At 31.4% G+C, this 21,883-nt stretch overlaps 1 protein-coding gene and 1 long non-coding RNA gene across 5 annotated transcripts in view; both read right to left on the bottom strand.

The window, feature by feature from the left end:
- LOC107439046 (homeobox protein extradenticle) overlaps window positions 1-21,883 on the bottom strand; it is a 320,360-nt gene that overhangs the window by 228,658 nt on the left and 69,819 nt on the right. The window lies entirely within an intron of this gene.
- Window positions 1-21,883, bottom strand: part of LOC147802515 (uncharacterized) — a 51,729-nt gene that overhangs the window by 3,516 nt on the left and 26,330 nt on the right. Inside the window, exon 2 of the long non-coding RNA XR_015429892.1 lies at window positions 2,569-12,874. This is a non-coding gene — a long non-coding RNA (uncharacterized LOC147802515). The remainder of the gene's footprint in view (window positions 1-2,568; window positions 12,875-21,883) is intronic.

The following is a 21,883-nucleotide window of genomic DNA, read 5'->3' as shown; positions in this document are numbered from 1 at the left end:
TTTTGTTTCAAGTGAACGCGAAAACGAACAGATAGAGGTCACACGTTAGAATTTTAACAATCGAAAACAAACAAATCACTGTTGAGGAAGGCGAGTGTAAAAAGGCGATTAACGATTTTTTACTAAATTAAATAACTTTATAAATTAAAAACTTCAACATTCACCTGGCAATTAAACAGGCCTGTTATTATTACTATTATTATAAAGATTATATCAATATATTGCATTAGATATTTTTTAAATTTATATGCTTCTTTTTTCCCTTTTAAATTTTAATTTACTACATCCGCTGAAGTAGATTTATATCTTTATTTTTGACAAGGTTTATAAAAATTTATAATAAGGGTGGTCTTTTCATAACATCATGTTTTACATGATAATAACATGTGATACACATCAAAGGCTTTAAAAAATGTAGATGAAAATTAAATTTGTATTTGTTCAACTGAAACACTAAACTTAAAAATTATCAGACATCAATTATGACTCGTGCATTTTTTTAAAACTCTTAATCTAAGTAGGATTCTTTCTGATGCATTTCAAATATTATATGCGTATTTATTTAATTTTAGTAATTTGATTTGCGAATAATTATTTTTAATACTTATTTATTACTAAAATTTTATTTTTCATTTTCATTTAATAATTTTATTTATTTTTATTATTCATTTTATAATCTACATTGTTATTAATATAAGAGCTGTGACTAAAATCCTGAATGGGGATACAGAAATAGTTCTTTTTTTCTGGGTTAAATTTTTTCACGCATTCTTGCCTTAAATTTGTAAAATGCTAAATTTTTTATCCGAATATTTCTTTATATAAAAATAATACTATATAAATAATAAATAAAACTTTAAAAAAAATTTAACTATGTATTCAAACATTGCAGCATGATAAATCATAAATAAATATTTGTAAAATTTGATGATTTGTAAATAATGCTTTACCGAAGAATGTTTAAGTCTTTTTTTAAAATATAAAAAAAAATACCCTTAAATCGCAAAAAAAATTTTTTTTTCTGGTTAAGGCAGTTAAAGTACAATTTTGTTAATTATTTATTTTGTTAATTATCGTGCCTTTTAATACAAAACTGTGAATTGAGTTTTTACATAATTACAAAAATATTAAGTTTCTTTTTACTAATAATTAACTTAAACAAATGGAAAATTGTTAACTTAAATCTTAAATATAAATAAAAAACATTAAATACATACGAAATACATCAACATAGTAACAAAAAAGATGAAGAAAAAAAATAATTATTGAAAAAAAAACTGAAGCTTTTCTATTTTTAAACACATTACATTTTTAATAAAATAAGCATTAGTATAGTTTTGTTCATAACGGATTGCAGTTTGAACTTATTATAAAAACAAATGCTACGAACAAATATAGAATTTGATTTTTGAAATTTAAATTAAATAAGATCTGTGAAAAATAATCTCAACTGAAAAAATTACATTTAAAAATAAATTACTATTTTAAACACAAAATTAAAAAGCTTAGTAAATAACTATTTAAAAAAAGGAAAAAAAATTCCTATATTTAGAATTCAAATGTGATTTATCTGTTTCCATCTCCAGCTCCTACTAATGAATATAAATAACGTAAAAAAAATTTAATTGCTCTTTTTTCTTTCTTTTAATCATTTTACAGGGGAAAAGAGAATAAAATTTTTTATCTACTTCATAAAAATCAATTTTTTCCCATATATATTTTTAAAAAAAATATTTTTTTCTTTTTTGAAAAAAGTCCTATACCTAAATTTTGAAGCAATAATTGAGGAATTAATTTAAAAAGAAAATAACAACATATTTAATGAAATTTAATTTTACCTTAATATTTAAACAATAAGACTGCAAATAGTAAATATTCATAAAAAATTTATACTTACATTCAATAATAATATTAATTTATAAGATACGCTTTGAGTAACTAAGTACTTGTAAACTGGTACTGGACAGTTAAAGACAGATCAGTAAAGTAACTGCGGAGGTGAGTGAAAAGAAACTGGACAGTCATATAGAGAAAACCACAGCTGTATGTGCATTGAGCTCTTTCCTTCCCTTTCTTAACGACATGGACAAAGATATTGTCTTTATTCTTAGAAAGAGCAAGAGAAAACGTGAGAAAAAGGCATTTCTAGCTATATACTTTTAAAAACAACCTGGATTTTTCAAGTTGAAAGAAATTTCCGGGGTTTTGTCTGCTGTTTCACAAGATCAGAGTCGCAGGCATCATCCTTTTTTTTGTGCCTTTTCATGGTGTCGGTAACGGCATGCTCAAACAGACAACAGACTTGCCACTTTTCCGGGTGAATACTCGGAATCGAGTCGGAATGAGACACCCCTCTAACCGGGCTTAACGATGGGCCTGAGGGTAGCGGTTTGTAATTAACGATTATAAGAATAGAAAGCTCTTGAGAAATTAGGTACTTAAAAATATTTTTTCTTATTTTTAAGGGCTTTGGTAACAATTTATTAATTTTTTCGTATGGAACTGGAGAGCCGCAACTTTACATCAAAAGAGCCACCTGTGGCTCGCGAGCCACAGGTTGCCGACCACTGCCCTACACCGCTGTGCAAAAGAGTCCCTAGGAGTAAATCAATCAAAATTTGTCGCACTGTTTAAATGTGACAATCAAAAGTGTGCTTTACACGGCATGCGGCAACTCGCGAGGCTTAAGACAGGTGTCGCCCCTCCCACTCGAAGTCCAGTGTTCGCGTGTACATTGGTCATTTGGGGGGAGAAGAAACAGAACGCCACTGGCAAATGGTCCTGGACAGCAAGCGACGGAATTTCGATCGGAAGGGACATTAGTTGTAGCTTGAGTAGGTATATTCTGTCCGCTAATGTTTAATGAAACGAGGCTGCATAAATTGTAAACAAAGGAGTTTTAAATTTAATTCCTGACCGCTGAAATCATTTTACTCGCACTAATTTAATGTGATGTATCTTTATTGGGTCATTAGTGGCCAGTTTTGAAATCGTGTATTTGAACTTAATGTTTCGTTAAGGCAAATATTTCGGACATATTTATTCATAGACTGTTAAGTTACATGAAATACCAATGAAATATTTATAGATCTTCTGTCTTAACACAAACACCGGGTTTTCTTACATTTTTAGAATCTTTATCAAAAGACCGCCTTTCATTAAGAAGTGCACATAAAAAACATTAATGAATGAAATTCTAAATTGATAATTAATCCTTTTAGAAAGTACACAGGACATTATGTTTAAAATAAGCACTATCAGAAATGGTAACAAAAAACGCGAAATTCTGTACGCATACACAGACGTCTATGCCTTATTCAGCGATTCATTTTCATTATTTATGCCACTTATGCACTCTACCAAAAGGGATTTATGTGGTTTTAATTTGCTTGAAAAAGCATCAATGCACAACTTTTTACAACTTTCTATAACTTACTTAAAACTTAACTTAAGATTCTGGATTATTTACAAGAACACAGACATTATTTAAATGCAAACACTTTTTTGAAATCACGCAAAAAACTTGTATAATTTAATTTTCTTCAGAGCTAAGATTTGAAGGGGGGGGAGATACTATGATGTGTTGTGCGTACGATGAAATTTATAGATTTGATAGATTTTAATGATGATAGATTTTGATAGATTTTAATGAAATTTCAAAGTATTTTCCATAAAAAAAATGATGTGTTTTATTCATAATCTATGAATCGAAAGATTATAGAATAACACTGATTTAAGTTTAGTTACTTATAGTCAACAAAATTTCGATGCGATATTATTCGATACAATATTTAGTCCTAAATTATTGACATCTAATTGCCATATATTAATAAAAATTCCCAGCAGGCGACCTATAGAATTAAGTAAATTAATGCCCAATCTTAAATGCTGACTAATTATTTTCTCCTTGTAACTAACTCGAAATAATATTCACTAGAAAACTATTAGTTAACTATTAAAAGCACGTGCAATTTTATTAATGGATTCCTTTGAGGAAACAAAAATTCAAAGAGCGAGTTTCTAGACTTAGAACAAAATGGAAAATTGTAATGCTTTTTTTTTTCCCCCTGAACCCTCTCTCCTCTTGGCTTGTTTGTCATTAACGCAACAATGGTAATGGTTGTTTCAAACAATGAGAGCTGGAATTGCTTTTCTAGTTTATGCAAAGAACAATGACATTGCTAAGCTTTTGTCTCAAAGCCACCTGGAAAACGAGACTAAAAGATCTCTATGCCCTTTATTTACAGAGGTATAAAAAAAAATATTTGGGTAAAATAATGAATATTTGGTCATGAATTAAAAGGAACCGACGAAAGGATTAAAAGTTTATTTACTGCATCATTTAATTTAACAGTTAAAACTAGCTTAAACTAAAAGTCTCACAATTCAACAAAAAATATTGCACCATGCTAATTTAAAAAGCATAAGTAGTACTTGGTAACCAAAGAAAGAAGGCAATTGGATGAAATATTAATGGGAAAGAAATCGCCTAGTAATCTAAATATTTTAAGATATTTTGAATAAAGAAAAACTACAAAAAACGCAACTCGAAAAAACAAATTTACCTTGAAAACAGTTCTAAGCCAGTCCCGTAAACGATTTGTATTTACAGTTATACAATGCTGATGACGGATTCAGAAAAATGGTAAGGTTATCAAATTAAAATAAATGTTTTAATATTTTATAAAACCAGATTTCACATTCCCTGATTAAACAATACCTGGGGAACAGTTAAAATAAAAAATACTTAAATTATTACTTTTTTTTGTAAATTTTTAACCTTCAAAACTCTTTAATATGCATAAAATAGTATTTCCAAACCCAATACTTCAATAGCAGATTTGGTAGGCATTCGCTGCTTCTCACTTTAGAAATAGAGACATGGAATTAGTCATTAAGATTATTTAATCAAAATTATTGTCAAAACATATTTATTAATAAGATATTATAATGCTATACTTTATGTTTTTATTATATCTAAGTCTTAAGCTAGCAATTTTAAATAATAAAAAAAAAAAATTCTCCAAATCTAAAACTTAATATTATTTTAAATACACTATTTATTCGCAATAACCCACAAAAAATGAATAATATACATACAATAGCACTTCAAAACCCAATACTTATCAGCGCAGATTTAGTAGACATTTGCTACTTCTCAGTTTCAAAGATAGAGGCAGAAATAAAGGAGCAAAGAAGAAAAAAATGTATGTAGCGTGAAGAGAGCAGCATTGCTAGAAGATGCATGGCAAGAAGCGCAAGAGAATGGATGAAGATGCGGAAGAGAGGGTAAGATAATAAAGGAAAAAGAAAAGGTGAGAAGAAGAGGATGGGGAGGATGCCCAAGAGCAGGCAGGAGAGAATCACAGAGAACGACCATTGCTACGCTCTCAGCGGGTGCCCCATTCCATCTGAAATATGGGGTTTCCTATTCCAGGGGGTAGTTATGGATACAGCAGCTGAAGACAGCTGACTATAAATCAGCTGCTATTGCCGGCTTCTTCCTACCTTTCTGGAGGAACTAATTAAAGTTGTAAGGGGCGATGGTGGATGTCAAAATTGGGTGGTGCCACCTTGGATGCTCCATCCCCTACTTCTAAACAACGTGGATAACGGGAACGACATGTTAGGAACGTTTCGAGGGAGGTAGGAGGGTGGAGAAAATATTCGAAATATCACCTCTGTGCCTCCTTTAGACCCAGACACACGTTTGATTCAATGCCTTAGGAAGTGTGCTGAAATAGAAGGCAGTTGAATATCCCTTTGTGATCTGCTAGTCTTTGGAAACAGTTTCTCTTCCAGGTTATGATGGGGAACTTTTTTTTCTTTCTGTATCTATCTTTGTGAAAGCAGGAGGAGGAAAAACTCCCATTAAATTTCCCACTCCCAGCAATTTAAAATAGCAGATATTTAAAACAAAGATTTAGAAAAAAAAAAAAAAAAAGACGAGTACCAAAAATGAAACACAAAGTATTCATTTTTGTAACATATTAAAGGAAGAAAGCATTCGAATTATTTTTTTTTCCTCACTTTTTTTATCCAATTTTTGAACTAAAATTATTTTAGTATTTCCAAAGCTCAGACTAAGGCAATAAAAAAATGAAGAAAAGAAAGTGAAACAGAACTATTAAAACTAAACTTTTTTTCCATAAGTGTTACATTGGGATTTTTGGAAAAACGCCATAAAAACTGTCCTCTCCTAAACAATGAAAATTACATTTTCTTCTACTTGGAATTTAATAAACAATTTGATTTTAGCGTAAAAATCTTTCGATGTTTTTTAGGGAAATAAGCGATTTTTTTGTGTGATAAAATGTTAACAGTTTAAGAGAATAACAAATTATTCATTAATCACAATTATTCACCAATCACAATTATTCACCAATCACGAAAGAAACAAAAGGGACTAATAGGTGAACTAAAGCACAAAACAGGCAAATTACGGAAGTGATGAACAAGAATAAAACTGCAATGACAAAGAATATGGCAAGATATTAACTATTTACGGCATTTTAAAATATTTTGTTGAGTAGGTTTAATTGGAAGTAATTATCGCGATTTCAGCATTATGTACTAATCAATTAAGTAAACGGCAATTTTTGTTCGATGATTTGAATGCAAGGCCATCAAAAATTAGAATTCTAACAATTATCTTGTTTACTAAAATTAAAAGAATTAATTCTCAGATTAGTGAAGGAAATTCGAATAATAAAAATATTCAAAATAAAAAAAAAAAATTAAATCCGATTATGTGCATCTATATTTTAAAATACAGTAAGACAACACAATAAAATGACGATTAAAAAAAAGTTTTGTTTGTTATTTTAATTATTGAAAATTTTTATTTTTGAAAACCAAAAAATACAAATCAAATACATTTCAAAAATTTCTATCTTTCTTTGAAAAAACGTGACATCTAACATAATTCAATCCATAACGTCAGCAAAGGAATCCTATTACGGAGACTTCCCCATTTAGCGAATTCGAAACGAAAATTTCATTGAATTCGAAACTTCTTGGTCTTTCCCTTCTATCAAATCATGCAAAAATGTCAAAACGCAAAATGATAAAAGAAAAGAAAAAAAGTGGGAAGGGGGAAAGGAAAAATATTCGGAGTAAAAAGAAATGAGGGGGAGTGAACATAAAACTCGTAACGAATCACTAACGCAAAAAGACAAAAACCGGTAACTGAAAACAAATAGGAAAAAAAGAAAACGGGAGTGGAAAACTGGATAAAAAGGGAGAATCTCAATACTATGAAGAAAAGCCAAAAGTATTGCCAAAAACTAGATACAAAAGCAACGGAAACAAAAGACCAGAAGTTACAAGAGCTCGCGGCACCCAGAAAGAGATGAAAGAAAAAATTAACAACGCCGCACGGCGATAGGGGGAAAAAAACATACAAGGTGAAAAAGAGAGAAGTAATATGGTCACGTGGTAGCTTTGGTCATTACCAGGAGGCCGCAAAAAGCAGCTACCGGACTAATCCGGCTTTCTCCCTTTCTTTTTTTTCTGTCTTTTCCGGAATGAAGGAGGAAAGAAGGAAAAGGGAGATGAAGGATGAAGAGGTGGGAAGAGCAAGAGCAAGGGATCCTGCCGCACGTCTGCCTCCGGGGCATCGTCAGGAGAAGCACGTCCTGGGGAAATGGAGAAGCTAAAGCCTTCCGAAATTGGATAATACAGGGAAAATATAATAAAGGGACTTCTATAATAGGCTTCTGACAGGGTGCCGGATTCCTTGTGGGGAGATAGAGAAATAAAGGGATGGGCCAGGCGACACTGGAACGTTCAGTCCAAATACATACCCACTTCACAAACTTCTTCTTAACGAAATATCCGCCACTATTTGTTCCGGAATTCTTGACTAAATGGGAAAGCATTCAGTTTTTAAATAAGATAAAAGTTCAAATCTGCACTATGAATAAGATATTTCTGCTCTTGTAATCCATTTTTCTAAAATATCAGTTGCCTGTAAATCCAACTCTCTCTCTCTCTGTCCTTTTTTTATCAAAGATTTATAAGTAGACAGTTAAAATCTTTTTTAAGGAGATAGTCAAAATCTTTTATAAGTGGAAAGTCTCTCTCATAAGTAGATAGTCAAAATCTTTTGTAAGTGGATATTTCAAATATTTTACAAGCAGATAGTCAAAATATTTTATAAGCAGATAGTCAAAATATTTTATAAGCAGATAGTCAAAATATTTTATAAGCAGATAGTCAAAATATTTCATAACAACAGTGCCCCAATGAGGAAAAGCAAAACATATATTCAAAGGAAGATCTAACGTTATATTTCAATATTTGAATCCAAAACAAGATAAGATTTTTCGTCTTCAAGAAGTCAGAAACTTGTCGACTACACTTGCAAAGTGTCAAGAAAGGTATAAGAGCTACCAATTTTTCCCTAGATCTGAAAAGCTTTCGGTTGGCCATTTTTTACACATAATTGCAAATTCGACAAAGCGTTAAGACATCAGTCATTAAATAATTTAAAAAGCATTCAATTAATATTTCAGTAGCTTAGGTTAAAAACATCCAATGCCCGAATTCCATAATGTGGTTAAATATACTAAATTATAGAAAAAAATACCGTCAAGTTTATAACGTGACAATGCAATTTATAAAAGCGATTTTCCGTCGATTTCTAAATCTTTGTAAAGTTTAGGTCTTATTTTTTGCAAAACATTGACACTGGTTTTTATTGCATTAAAATACAGATACAATAGATTAAGCTGGTGTGCAATAGGATTTGATGCATAATTATTCTTTACTTTAAGCAGGCATCAACCTAAATCTCCCATCACATATGGCACCTGCTATCTTTTTTTCGTCAAGCTAACTGATGTATTCCATTCTTTGGATTAACACGAGAAAAAGAAGACAGATTTGTGAAGTCGGGGCTTGTCGACGAAACTTACAAAGTGGAAAGAGGCATCAAAGCTACTAATCTTTCCCAATGTGACTGCCTGGAAAGTTTTTCGGGTGCCCATTTCTCACCTAACATTACAAATTCGACGAAGCGTTGAGACGCCTGCCAGAATGATTCAGGGACGACATATTTGTTTCGGGACGGGAACCTCTCCAAGATTTTTCCTTCTTCTTTCTTTCTTGGGGGTCTTCTCTTTCGTCGTCGTCCCGAGTTGGAATGCCTCTTAGCAGAAAACTCCTAACTAAATTGGCTCGTACTTCCCCCCACACCCTTCCCCGCCTTTCCCATCGGCCATTAAAATATTTGGAAAGGTTTATTCGAGCAAGAATTACGCGAGTCATTTTTGTCACCACTGCTCGAGCGAAATAACTTTTAAAAGTGCGAACATTCATTTGCGGTTGAGAATGCAGAATGTCCTCTTTCGAGCCGTCTTTTATTATGTTCTTGACTTCATTCGTCTCCAAAATGAATGCCAGGAAACGTCACTAATTTGCTTTGAGAATGGAGAAAGAACAAGCAATTCGGATGAGGAGTTGCGTGCGTTAAAGATGTATTGCGTGTAATTTGGAAAATTGAAGATGCTTTGGTTGTTGTGGTAAGAATATTTACATAATTGACTTGGTGAATATGTTAACATATTCACCAAGTACAATATAGTGTCATTAATCTCACTGATAAACTACTATCCTCTTAAACATAACAAACGTAAGGTTTCACCAACAAGAAAGTAATTTGTTAAAGAGAATAAAGACGAAAAACATATAGGCAATATTCGTTTAAAAAATTATAATTTCTTAATTAAAATTCCTTCTATAAAAAATTGATGCAAAGCAAATCAGAAATTTGGTAAGTCATTACAGTTAAAGTGTTTTTAATTTCATTAACAAAAAAAAAAGGATTCTACTTGCTGCATGTTAACCCTTGAGGTATATCATGAACGCACTTTTCTTATTTTTAAGAAACTAAATAATTTTAATTTCATTTACTCATTATTCATTTAATAATTGTTACTCATAGTAAGCATTCTTAAGACTTTTCTAAAGCTATTATAATTTTAAAATTTTAAATATTCAATTTTAAAAATTAAATTTTTTTGAATTAAACTATTTATATTTTTAAAAATTAAAAGTTCTTAAATTTAGTACAATTTATTTCAACAAATAAAATTAAACAATTTATTGGGTTAATTATTAAAGAAATAGCTGCCATTCTCCTGATATGCAAGAATTCCTAATATGTAGGAAGTAAAGTAAATAAATAAATATAGGACATAACAGTCCTCTAAAAATAAGTTATTTAAACAAAAAAATAGCATTTACAAAATTTTTTGAAATATAAAAAATATTTTTCATATTAACTTTTGTAATTTTTTAAGATAATTTACAAAAAAAAATCTAACAATAATTTCTAAAAATAAAATCAATAAAAATTAAATTAAGTTACCTTTGCTTAACAGTAAGCCGTCAATCCGACGAGAATGACACAGTGTCGTTTCTTAATCTTCAACCCCGTTAATGTCACATAAAGTGGGCAACCGCAACGACGTTTTGACACCTCTAAATCAGATCCCACTTCTCAAAAAGAAAAGACGGAGATCACAAGCATCTCTCAACCGTCAAAGGAAGAGCAAGATCAAATCGCGGATCGTTGGACGCAGGGACACAATCTTTCCTAGGAACGGGCGAGCGGGTGTCGGTCAACCATTTTTATGAATCGTAAACATTTTATGGGACGTATCGTAGTAGCGCTTCGGACCTATTTATGTCGCCATTGCTTGTCACTGTAGGAACATCAAACGGTCACCTTATGAAGAGGGTGGGGGACAAGTCTTAAAAACAGGTGGTCGAGCATACGGCGGCCGTTTTTACGACCAACAGCGTGAGAAAACCATCTTGTACTTCCCCATGTCGAAGTAATCACTCCATTCTGTCAGCGGCGGGAAGTAATGTTCAAATTTTACGGCCTAGACTGATTTATTCCACAATAGTAAAAAAGGAATCTCCTAACACTTTTCTTTCTCCGTTGAAGGCGAGATTGGGAATGGGATGGTGATGCTCTTGCTCCTCTGCGAAATGACGACAAAAGAGAAGCCTGAGCTGAGCGTAATTTTTGTGGGGTTATTTGACGAAATGGAAATGCTAGGTCATGTTCAATTAAAGGAATTTATATAAGAGTGTCATGATTTCTTTTTAAGTTTTGTAATTTATAAAAACATGAATTTTTTACCGATGAGCGTGAAAAACATGAACCAATAAGCCTTGAAATCAAATTAAACTGCAATTTTATTACATTTGGGCCACGAAAAAAAAAAGGTTAATAGATTACAAATTGAAAGAGGGAATTTATTAAGTAACAATTCAAATCACTAAGAATACAGAAAGTGATGAAATAAATAATCCCAGTAAACTGAAGCGGTAATATATTACCACTTGATTAAAAACTTCATTCGCTACAAAATTATACAAATTGGAAATAACAGTCAACATGTTTCAAGCGTCTCGTCTGGCAAGTCTTGAAAATGGGTGCCTATTTTTGAGCGCTTGAAACAAGTCAAATGTTCTTTCCAATATGTACATATTGAAGATTTTAATCAAGTAATACAGCAAGAGATGTATTTTTATACTTAAATTGGTTTAAAGTTGGTTCGAGCAAAAAAGAGGAAAAAATCTTCAGAAAAAATGCATTTAGATAACAACAAAAGCTTTAGATAATATATATCTGAACAAAACATCTATCTCAACAAAATAAAATTTTACGACTAATTTTGATTACAGCCCAGAAGATTCATGCACTCATCAGAATATACAGAACGTATACCCAGGTGAAAAGTCAATTTATACCGTATATCCGACTGCATAAATCGACTTTTCAAACGTTTTAAGAAAAACAGCATTGTAAAATATGAGATAGTTGTGAACATGCAATTAATTTTGCATTTTCCCTCATCACATTATCTTTATATATAAAGAAAATATGATGAGAGAAAAATATAAAATAAGATTTTTTAAATTTTTTTTAAAGAAATAATACTTAGAATAACGTAGAGAAAAAAGAAAAATAATAGAAAACATACTGAAAAAAAAAAAGATTATGCATCAATGAAGTTATTAGATTTAAAAGAGAAATAAAAATATTTATATAAAAACTTTCACAGAAAAATATGCTTCTTGTAGAAACAAAAATTTTAAAAATATAAATAAAAAGGGAAAAAAAATCAAAATGTAACTTTTTCGCAGCTGATTTTACTTGCAAGTAAACCTCCCATATTATTTTCAATTATGACCTATAAAATGAAATTTAGAAGCAATTCTATCCAAATCCACTTACTACAGAAAAGTAAATCTCTAAATAGCAATCGCAAAAATAAAATTCTTGCGTACCCCACCCGCCAACAATGTTACTGCTGGCTTAAAATTTATCATCTTCAAGCAAGAAACTTGACACAATATCCGAAAACTATGTTACCATCGTGGAATGGATCTTTTTATAATATATATATAGTAGGAGGAAAAAAGATGAAACATAGATGGGATGAAAGAAAAAGCACATATAGATATAAAAAGAGATTTTTCTCGGCTATGATCTTGAGCATCCTTCGGTTTGATTGTGAGACGCGGGCAGAGCATCCGCCTCAATAAGTGATGTTGGAGATGGGATCACACCGAGGCACTAAACTGCCTGGTAAATATTTGAGTAGCTTCGGCGCTATAGTCATAACAAGCTGTTTGGGTGGGAGATGCTCTTCCCCATCAATAAATGATTCATGCTACACAGGATGCTGAAGATCTGGTCTTTGAAGATGCCGAGGATGAGAGAAAGGAGCGAAAAAATAAATATCTGATGGTGGTTAAAGTTTCAGTCTTACCTCACGGGCGATGAGAAAGTAAACGAGATACAGCGTACATAGAAAATAAGATTTTTTTCTTCCTTTTTAAAAGAGCTTACCTACAAAAAATAGAGAAAAATGCTATTAATCATAGTGATAGTTACTAACTTTTACATGAAATGTATATAATTCAAAGAAACATTTATAGTGGAATAAATATTTTAATTCAAATAAATAGGTTTCATAAAAACCGTATTTTCTGTAAAACTGATAGAAATAAAATTTCCTTATATTCTTAAAAGGTAGAATTGTTGATCAAATTATTATTGATACCATGGCATACTAACATTAGGGAGTATCCCTATTAGACTCCAACTTATGTACGCCTAGGTTGGTACATTTGAAATTCCAAAGATATTTTTAATTGGTAAAATCTTATTTTCAACTTCACATACAATTCCCTAAAAGTACGGATTAGATTGATTTGAGTAAAAAACCTTAATACCACAAAAGCCGGAGTCTGCTACACAGCCTTAAACTTTAAAACCATAAATCGAAATTAATCAGTGAGAAGAAAGGAAAAAAAAAGAAAAACAATTGCGCACCTTAGTATCGTGGTATTCATGAAAAAAGCATATCTATTGATGTAGTGCCTAAATTAACTAAAATCTAATCGGGAGCTTTTGTCTATCACGCCACTAGCCACGACTTATGGCGTGGTCTAATAATCTAGACAAGATCTATAAGATATTTTATTTTTAAATTAACATTATGTGGGACATTAAATTCGAAAAGTTTATATTTGACAAATAGCCGACCGGCCTGTGTAGGGGGCAGGGAACTGTCCTTGCACCAGAAAGGTTCTGGGTTCGAATCCCGGGCAAGGCATGGATGTTCTTTCCTTCTCTGTACTATCTGTCCTCACTGTGGGAGCGATGTTGGCCCACCTAATATGGTGCCCCTGAAAGAGAGGTCAACAAAATCGCCCTGTAAATGCCTGAATTGACGGATGTTAACACAGGTAGGCATTGAAAAAAAAAATATTTGACAAATAACGAGGTTTGAATACAATTTTTTAATAAATAAAATGTAAACTTGTTGAAGGGTAGAGCAAATTTCTTAACAGCATGAGAATTTAAGTTTAACTTGCAAACTTTTTTTTTCTATGACAAAAAAAAATATTCTTCCAGAGATATCTTTTTAAAAGAATGCCAAGAAAGTTTCAAAAAGTATATTCATTTTCGTCAAGCATTACCTCACACTCAAGAGACGATATACCAAACCCCACCATTTCGTCCTCCCCCCTTTCCTTGAAATCCACTGTGATTCTTAATGCGCTCGCGAGGGACCGATTAACCGCAGTCAGTACCGAAATGCGCAAACTAAACAATGAAAAAAAAATTAAAGCGCAAGAAGAAAAAAAAGTTTCCCGCGACAAACCTGCACAACTTTTGTCAGGGATCCTAAAACAGAAATGGAAGGGACACTTCTCCAGGTAGACATTAAACGTCTAATGACGCTTGCGAAAACGTCATTAGACTTCTTAATGATGCTGATGAGGAACCCGCGTCCCCGGCCCCATAGGAGAATAGACGAAGACATCATCAATTGTTTGTCCCTTTAGACGAAGTCGCGAGAAGTAATTTACGGCCAGGACTCGGATTACTTGATGACGCTAGTAAGCAAATGCTTAAGGACCCCGTAATTATAATCGAATGGTTCGTCTAGGCAATGGTAAATGGATAGGACTATTCGGGGGACCGGGCGCAGGGAAACTATGTATTAGGCATTAGATGTCCCCTCTCTCGCTCAGCTAATTTTAAGAATGTCCATTAAAGCGGATATTTTTCGCGACCTAATCGAACATTTGCTGGGAGAGATTTCGGACAATTCGCTAGCTGAGACATTTATCAAACGGACTAATGAAAGTCCAATGCCTAATGCCTTGCAGAGCAATATTTAATTGACACATGGATGTTACAAATGTGCCTCTTGGTGTAAAAATTTTCCTTTTAAGGAAGAAGACTGAATTTCGGTGGCAACTACGTGAAAATTAGGAATTAATATTACTAGGTTTTATGAAAGTTATTTCATCGCATTAATTATACAAACGAGACTGCACAAATAAATATAAATTTCAATTAAGAAAACCTTTTTTTTTTAAAAAACAGATCTATAACAGAAGTTATAATTTGTTATTAAAACCAAAAGAATACATATTTATCGTGTATAATGATTGTAAAGTTTTAGAAAATGATCGAGTGTAATGCTTGATATCGTATAATAGTATGCGACAAATTTAGTGATTTATATTCCAAATTTAGTGATTTATATTCTAAAATATGCAGCTAAATTTATTCCTTTTTTTTTATCTTAACGAATTAAAAGTACATATATTATAACTGAGACCGAGACTTAAACAAATATTAGAGCTTTAAGAAAATTCTAAGTTGATTTATAAAGAAAGGTTCAACAATATACGGGTAAAACATCAAAACACAGATAATTTCGTCAATTTCACGCCTCTCATATCAACAAAATTTTTCCAATACTACCGAAATATAGCTTAATATATGCTATACGGAGCAGATTTTGACTTACTTTATAATAGCTTCTACGGGAGGCAATGTTCTTAACAGCTGTAATTCCGAATTTTATGATTAATGACTTAGACAAATACGTTGAGGTGTGTTTGTAGACAATAACTATTAAAACTAGTCAGATTTAAGATAATCAAGTCAAATCAGTCTGCAGGAATTCTCATAATTACTTACCACGGTAGTCCATGTGAGTTTGGAAAAATTATTATTCTATTATACAGAGCGCCGGTATAGCCTGGTTGGGAGGACGCCGGATTCACGCTCGTGAGAACGGGAGTTCGAATCCAGCCGGCCGAAGACCCCCCTGTGTAGTAAATGGTGACTGGTGTACGGTAAATCTGTCGGGTTACAAAGTTGATTATTCTCCGGCTCAAGTCAAAATTACGATCTGTGGATGAATGAAGGAATGAATATATTAATGGGTCCGCCCTAGAAACGGGTATGGCGTATGATAGAAGTCTAAATCTTGGCCATAGATGGAGCCACTGGAAAATAAGAACAATTGCCCCCGCCAGTGCCTTAATGGCCTACGACGACAACATTATACAGAGTACAACATTTCCTTACACTTTTGACAAAATTTTTGGGTCTTGGGCTAACTATATTTTAAGATTCAGTATAAATTTTACAGGGTTTTTTATAAGAGTTTGATTACCTTAATGGCGATATGTTGGAATCTTAAATTATTAACAACTTTGCAATAATAAGAGTCTTCTTTTAATGCAAAAGCTTCTTCCACACCCCCCCCCCCAAAAAAAAGACCGGCCTTATTATCTTCATATTAGCCTTTTAATTACGGCTGGTACAACTGATTGTTTAGAATAACTATCAGGCGAAGTAGGCAAAAGGATAAGCGCTAAAAAAAAAGCATAGTTTTTAGAAAAAAATAAATTTAGAAATTAATATTAGAAAAATTTGAATATTTTAATAGATTGATTAAATGAGTCTTTAATTTATAAAAGCTATCAAAACAATTATTTGTAAGAAAGAAAAAAAAAGAAAATTATTCGAAAAAGAATGAAATACTGAATAGTAAGATTTAGAAATTTTATAGACTTTAATTATTCCAAAGATATATAACTAAGTTAGAATATGACAAAACAAAGAGTGCTAATTAATTAACTTGCAGGCCATAGCGAGAAAGAATTTTCTATTTTTTATGTTAAAAAATATTTTTAAGTGCAATAAATATATATCAAAAAGAATATGCCGGAGTAACATAAGAGGGGAAAAGGCAAACATTTTGCAGCAGCTTGAAAAATTAAATAAATATATAAAACTTAGAAAAATCATAATTTTTTTTTTGTATTCATAACATTTAACATACTGACGTAACGTTTTACACATAAAAAATTTTATTTTTCATAAAATGAAAAAAATTCTAAGACGTTCTCTAACAAATAAAGATATTCAGAGGGGGGGGGGAACGATTGCATCAACCCCGATTGCACGTTATCATAAACACTATTCAAAACAATAGGCCATCCAATCATCACGTTTGGGGGAGATAAAAAAAAAAAGGAAAAAAATATCAGCATAAAAAATTGATAAGATGCGAAAGTGCAACAAGTGTCTGCTGCAAGATAGGTGCATAGAACGGTCAGTGGCAGCAAGCAAGCTGTCCATATAAAATGGGATTAAAGCGCCATCCATCACTAGAATAGAGTGGGCCGGGGGGTGGGCGGACAAGGCAAAATCCTCGACTGTGATAAATGATGTTCAGGCGAACAACGATGCTTTAACACGTGTTCCGTCCCCCCATACACTGGCGCATATTATAATGAAGTGGGGGCGGTTCCTTCTCAAAATGAAACCACGTGATTCTGTGTTTACAATTTGATTTTTATGGATTCATGTGGTATTTAATGACTTTGTCAATAGTGAGCCGTAGTTTCTGTATTCGAACATTTATCGGCATAATTTCCTATACCTCTATTTTTTTCATTGTGAGTACCAGAAAAAATTGTTCTTTAAAACTAGCCTGATAGAAATGTTATGAACACATTTGTGTCACAACATTATTCTTTTTTTTGTTTTTATACATAATTTATATTAGAGCCGTGGTGGTTCAATGGATAAAGCATTCGTCTTCCAATCAGGTAACCCAGATTCGAATCCCAGCGTTGACTGGTTGGTACGAATTCTACTCTTTGCTAGCATTTACCACAGTACTAAAGTAAAATATAAACGGATCATGAGATGGAATCGCCTTGCCGTCGGGCTAACCAACTGAGATTTGCACGATTTTCCTCTTCATGTAACTCAAATGCAGGTTAGATTTATCGATAAGTCCACCATCTCCACGAAGACTAGTTTGTTCCATTATTTGACTCAGGAGTTCCTTTGTCTTCTGGGTAGGGTTCAAAATTACAAGGCTACGGAGTTGAATTCAGAATACTTTCGGCTGCTCAATGCCGGTTATAAAACAAAATGTATATTTTTTTATAAAAATTATTTGCAATTTACAGAAATGAAATATCGCTAAGTTTTCAATGATCACTGGGAATTTGTTTTAAGTAACCTATTAATAAGGAAAAATCTGCAACAACTGTTTAAATTTGGATATTTCCTTGCAACATTTCGAGAAGCCTTGATAGGTATGAGTTTCAATAGATGGTTCTTGAGAATAAACCGAAAATACAGGTATCTTAGGAGAAAACAAAAACTAATTTTTGACAATCTTTCATTTTATTTTTACTAGTTAATCACTATCCGTAAATAACTTATAAACACTCATTAATTTGAGACAATATCGTTAATCTTCGTAAAGTAATAATTCTGAATCCAATATAGAAAACAAGGAGATTTCCTTCATTAAAAAAAAAAAAAGAACGTCTTAATTTTTTTATTAAAAAATAGAAAAGAAATTATTTCAGAGATTCAGAGAAGTAAACTAAATCAATTTTAATTGAAACGATTTTTGCACTTTCTTTAGAAATCAACGAGTAAAAAAAAACTTATCTCAGGAATTTTTTTTTAAAAGAAAAAAACTTTTATTACCTAATAGCGCTAGTGATAAAACAGAAAGTTAAATAGCAGCGTTAGCACACGAAATAAAAAATAAATAAAAATTACGATTAGTTTGAATCCTTCACAATTGTGTTTCTTAGAATCAACACAAAGTTAAATTTAGAAGCACTCAGCGTGTTTAAGACGCGCAGCAAGATTTGAGACTGGAATCTCAGCAAGTAAACAAATGAAAAGAAGTTCATTAACATGTGCAATAATGTACAGAAAACTTAATAGTCAAAATTCCACAATCAATGAAAATTAATCCATTTAAATAATTTTGATTCAAAGACAATTAATTGTCAATGGATTTCGAAAAATCGACAAGTCTTAATTTTCAACTATTTAATAATCAAACATTCATAAATGCTTTCCAGAATCGTATAAAAGAAAACTTAAATACAAAATGGCATATTAGCTCAATTAAAATACCACATTTCAACCATCTTCATTTCGATTTTTTTTTTCTACAGTTGTAATGTTTTTAGAATTTCTCCTATAGGTTATAAAGTTAAAGAACTTTTATTTTCCAAGTTAGAAAAAAATCAAAAAAATAAATAAATAAATAAAAAAAAAATGCTAGAGTTTCCAGTTCGAGTCTTGCTCGTGAGATATCCATTAAAACTTCGAGACATGGGTCGAGGAACACCAAAGAACTTGGGGATAGTGGTGGTGGAGCGGAGAAAAGAAAAATCACGTGAGAACGTAGTTCTCGATTCCAGTGGCGGACAAGAAATAGCTTTTAAGGCCTAATAGACTAACTCTCTTGTGGCTATATTTATACGAACGAAGAAAAAAAAAACGGAAGCGAATGAAAAAAGTAAAACACATAAAGCTACACTTTACCACTTACGAAAAAAATAGATTTCTACTTCAATGATTATTACATTTTTATTGCTTGTCAGTGATGTTTTTAAGCACATAAAAACTGATGAAACGAGTGGGCTGAATTTAGTTAAAGGGTATTGCGTAAAACTAACGAAAAATGGCGATATTACCTTATAGTTTAAATAAAATTTAAAAAAAAAAAGAATATGACGATTAACATACGTTTAATAAAAATAAACAATTCTATTAAAATTGAACTGTAAAATAACTCTTGTTATAAAAAAATAAACTCTTTTACCGATCTGCACAGACATGCTCATGATGTATACTAAAATTTCTATTTAAAATTACCTTTTTTCTTCATAAATAAAATGAATTCCGCACTAACATGCATATATACACGCTCTTTTTTTGATGCATACTAAAATGAATATTGAAAATTACTATTTTAATAGTAATTTTTAGTAATTAGCAATAATAATTATCATAATCTTCATAATAATCATTAATAATCTTCATAAGTAAAATGAATTCCGTACTAACATACATATATACACGCTCTTTTTTTGATGCATACTAAAATAAATATTGAAAATTACTATTTTAATAGTAATTTTCAGTAATTAGCAATAACAATTTTCAGTAAATAGCAATTGTAGCGATTAAATAGAACTCTATACAGATGTGCACGAACAGTTCATATTTTTCTTCTCTAGACACACTTAATAAGTTAAATTGATTTAAATTGCTCGATTGGGATTTTGCAAAACGTAAACTACTTTGTAAGTTATATCAAGAGTTATTCTATAATTGCATAATATCATGGTATGATTAAAGTTATAGGCATAATATAAAAGTAAAATTATAACATGTTTATGAAAGCAACAAATTTTCAAGTGAAAAATCCAAAACTCAAATATTTTAACTAAATATTTCGAAATTAACTGTAAAATAATTGAATCCGTTTGCGTAAAAGGAAAAAAATATAAAAATACAGCGTTTCGTTTGTTTAATATATGAATGTCGTATTAAAAGAAGTTCGCTCATAGGAAAGAAGATATCTAAATAAAGAACGATAACATGAGTAAACTAACTACTTTCATAACATTAAGCAAAATATCTTCGATTTTGGCGTATTTCAACAGGGGAGGGAGATTTACAAAAAGAGATTTTTCTTCCTACATACTATCCCGCGAGGGTTTGTATATTCGTAAATATAGCGTCATAAAAGAACTATTAAAATTTTCTACAATATCTGTAAAAAAAATTTAAAATATTTACAACTTTAAACTGCAAATTTTGGAAACTGGATTCAATGAATGCATTTACTTATATAAAGTCAGTTATTTAAACAAAACAAAAAATCAGTTATTTAATAAGAATTAAAAAAATTCCGAAAAATATTTGTTACATAAATAAAAAGAAATTCTGTACAATTAAGAATCCATAGGTTAACTTACAACCTTAAAATTAAAAATTTGGAAACTAGATTCAATAGTTTACTTGAATAAATAAACAGAATAAAAAAAAATATCAGAAAAATATTAGTTACTTATTATATTAGTTATTAGCATGTTATATTAGTTACTTAATATTAGTAATAAAAAGAAGCAAAGTACAAATAATAATCCGTAAGTTAAATTACAACCTTAGAATTCAAAATTTGGATACTAGATTCCATACAATACATTTACTTAAATAAATAATCAGAATACACTATTAGTTACTTAAATAAAAAGAAATTGTGTGCAATTAATAATTTGTCGGTTAACATAGAGGAAGCAGGGGAATCACTTTTCAATCCCCCCCCCCAAAAAAACAGCAACGTAAGTGTTGCATAATGATATCATTCATTATTTTTCATAAACTGGTATTTATAACTAAGATTTCTTGGTGTGCTACTATAAACTCTCAACAGAATTTAAATTGGAAAATATTAAATCTAGGATTTACGAACAAAGCTAAATAAAACAGTACATTCTTTAAAAGCGTTAGGGTCTTTTTTAAGTTTAATTCCAGTTACCCGAACTTGGCATAAAAGAAATTATAAAGCGTTTTAGTAAAATGATAAATAACGGGTGTAGGATTACACAAGTAAAACGATTTTCAGCAAAATCAAGGAGGCATTTCAGAACTAACATCTACTCGCAACCGTTATGCGGAGGAAAAAGAGAGGGGGGAGGGGAGTGGAGAGATCTCATCTAAAAGCTGCAGCAAAACCAGAAGCCTATCTCTACATTCGTCACAGGTAGGTAAACACGCTGCAAGCAAATGCCTGTTTAAGTTTCCAACTTAGACAAAGACTACTGCTCAAAAACAATAACGGTGCGACGAGGAACAAAACAAAAAAATATATATATGAAAGACAGAAGAAAACAATAAAGGAAACGAAAAATGCAGGTTTAAGAAGAATGGAAAAGCAACCGTCTCGTAATCAGGGATTCACTACATCCTAATATGGTAATTATGTCTAAGGCAGTTTCCCGGGAAAAAAGACTGGATAGCGCGTGCCTCACACAATACCTCTTCGAAGATGAGGTCAACACAGCCTTATAAATTTCATTTAAACAATAAAAGCGTTCCCGTAATTTATAGCACAGCAGTAAAAGAACAATAAGGAGGTTTTAACCGACGAGAGCCCTGGTATTTTTATCTATTTTTCATTTCACTCCCCGAGTGCTCTTGGGCTTC

This window comes from Parasteatoda tepidariorum, chromosome 10, assembly GCF_982258835.1.
Source record: "Parasteatoda tepidariorum strain Cologne lab strain chromosome 10, Ptep-v5.0, whole genome shotgun sequence".
In the NCBI taxonomy this organism is placed as follows: domain Eukaryota; kingdom Metazoa; phylum Arthropoda; class Arachnida; order Araneae; family Theridiidae; genus Parasteatoda; species Parasteatoda tepidariorum.
This window is presented reverse-complemented; position numbering and strand designations above follow the sequence as displayed.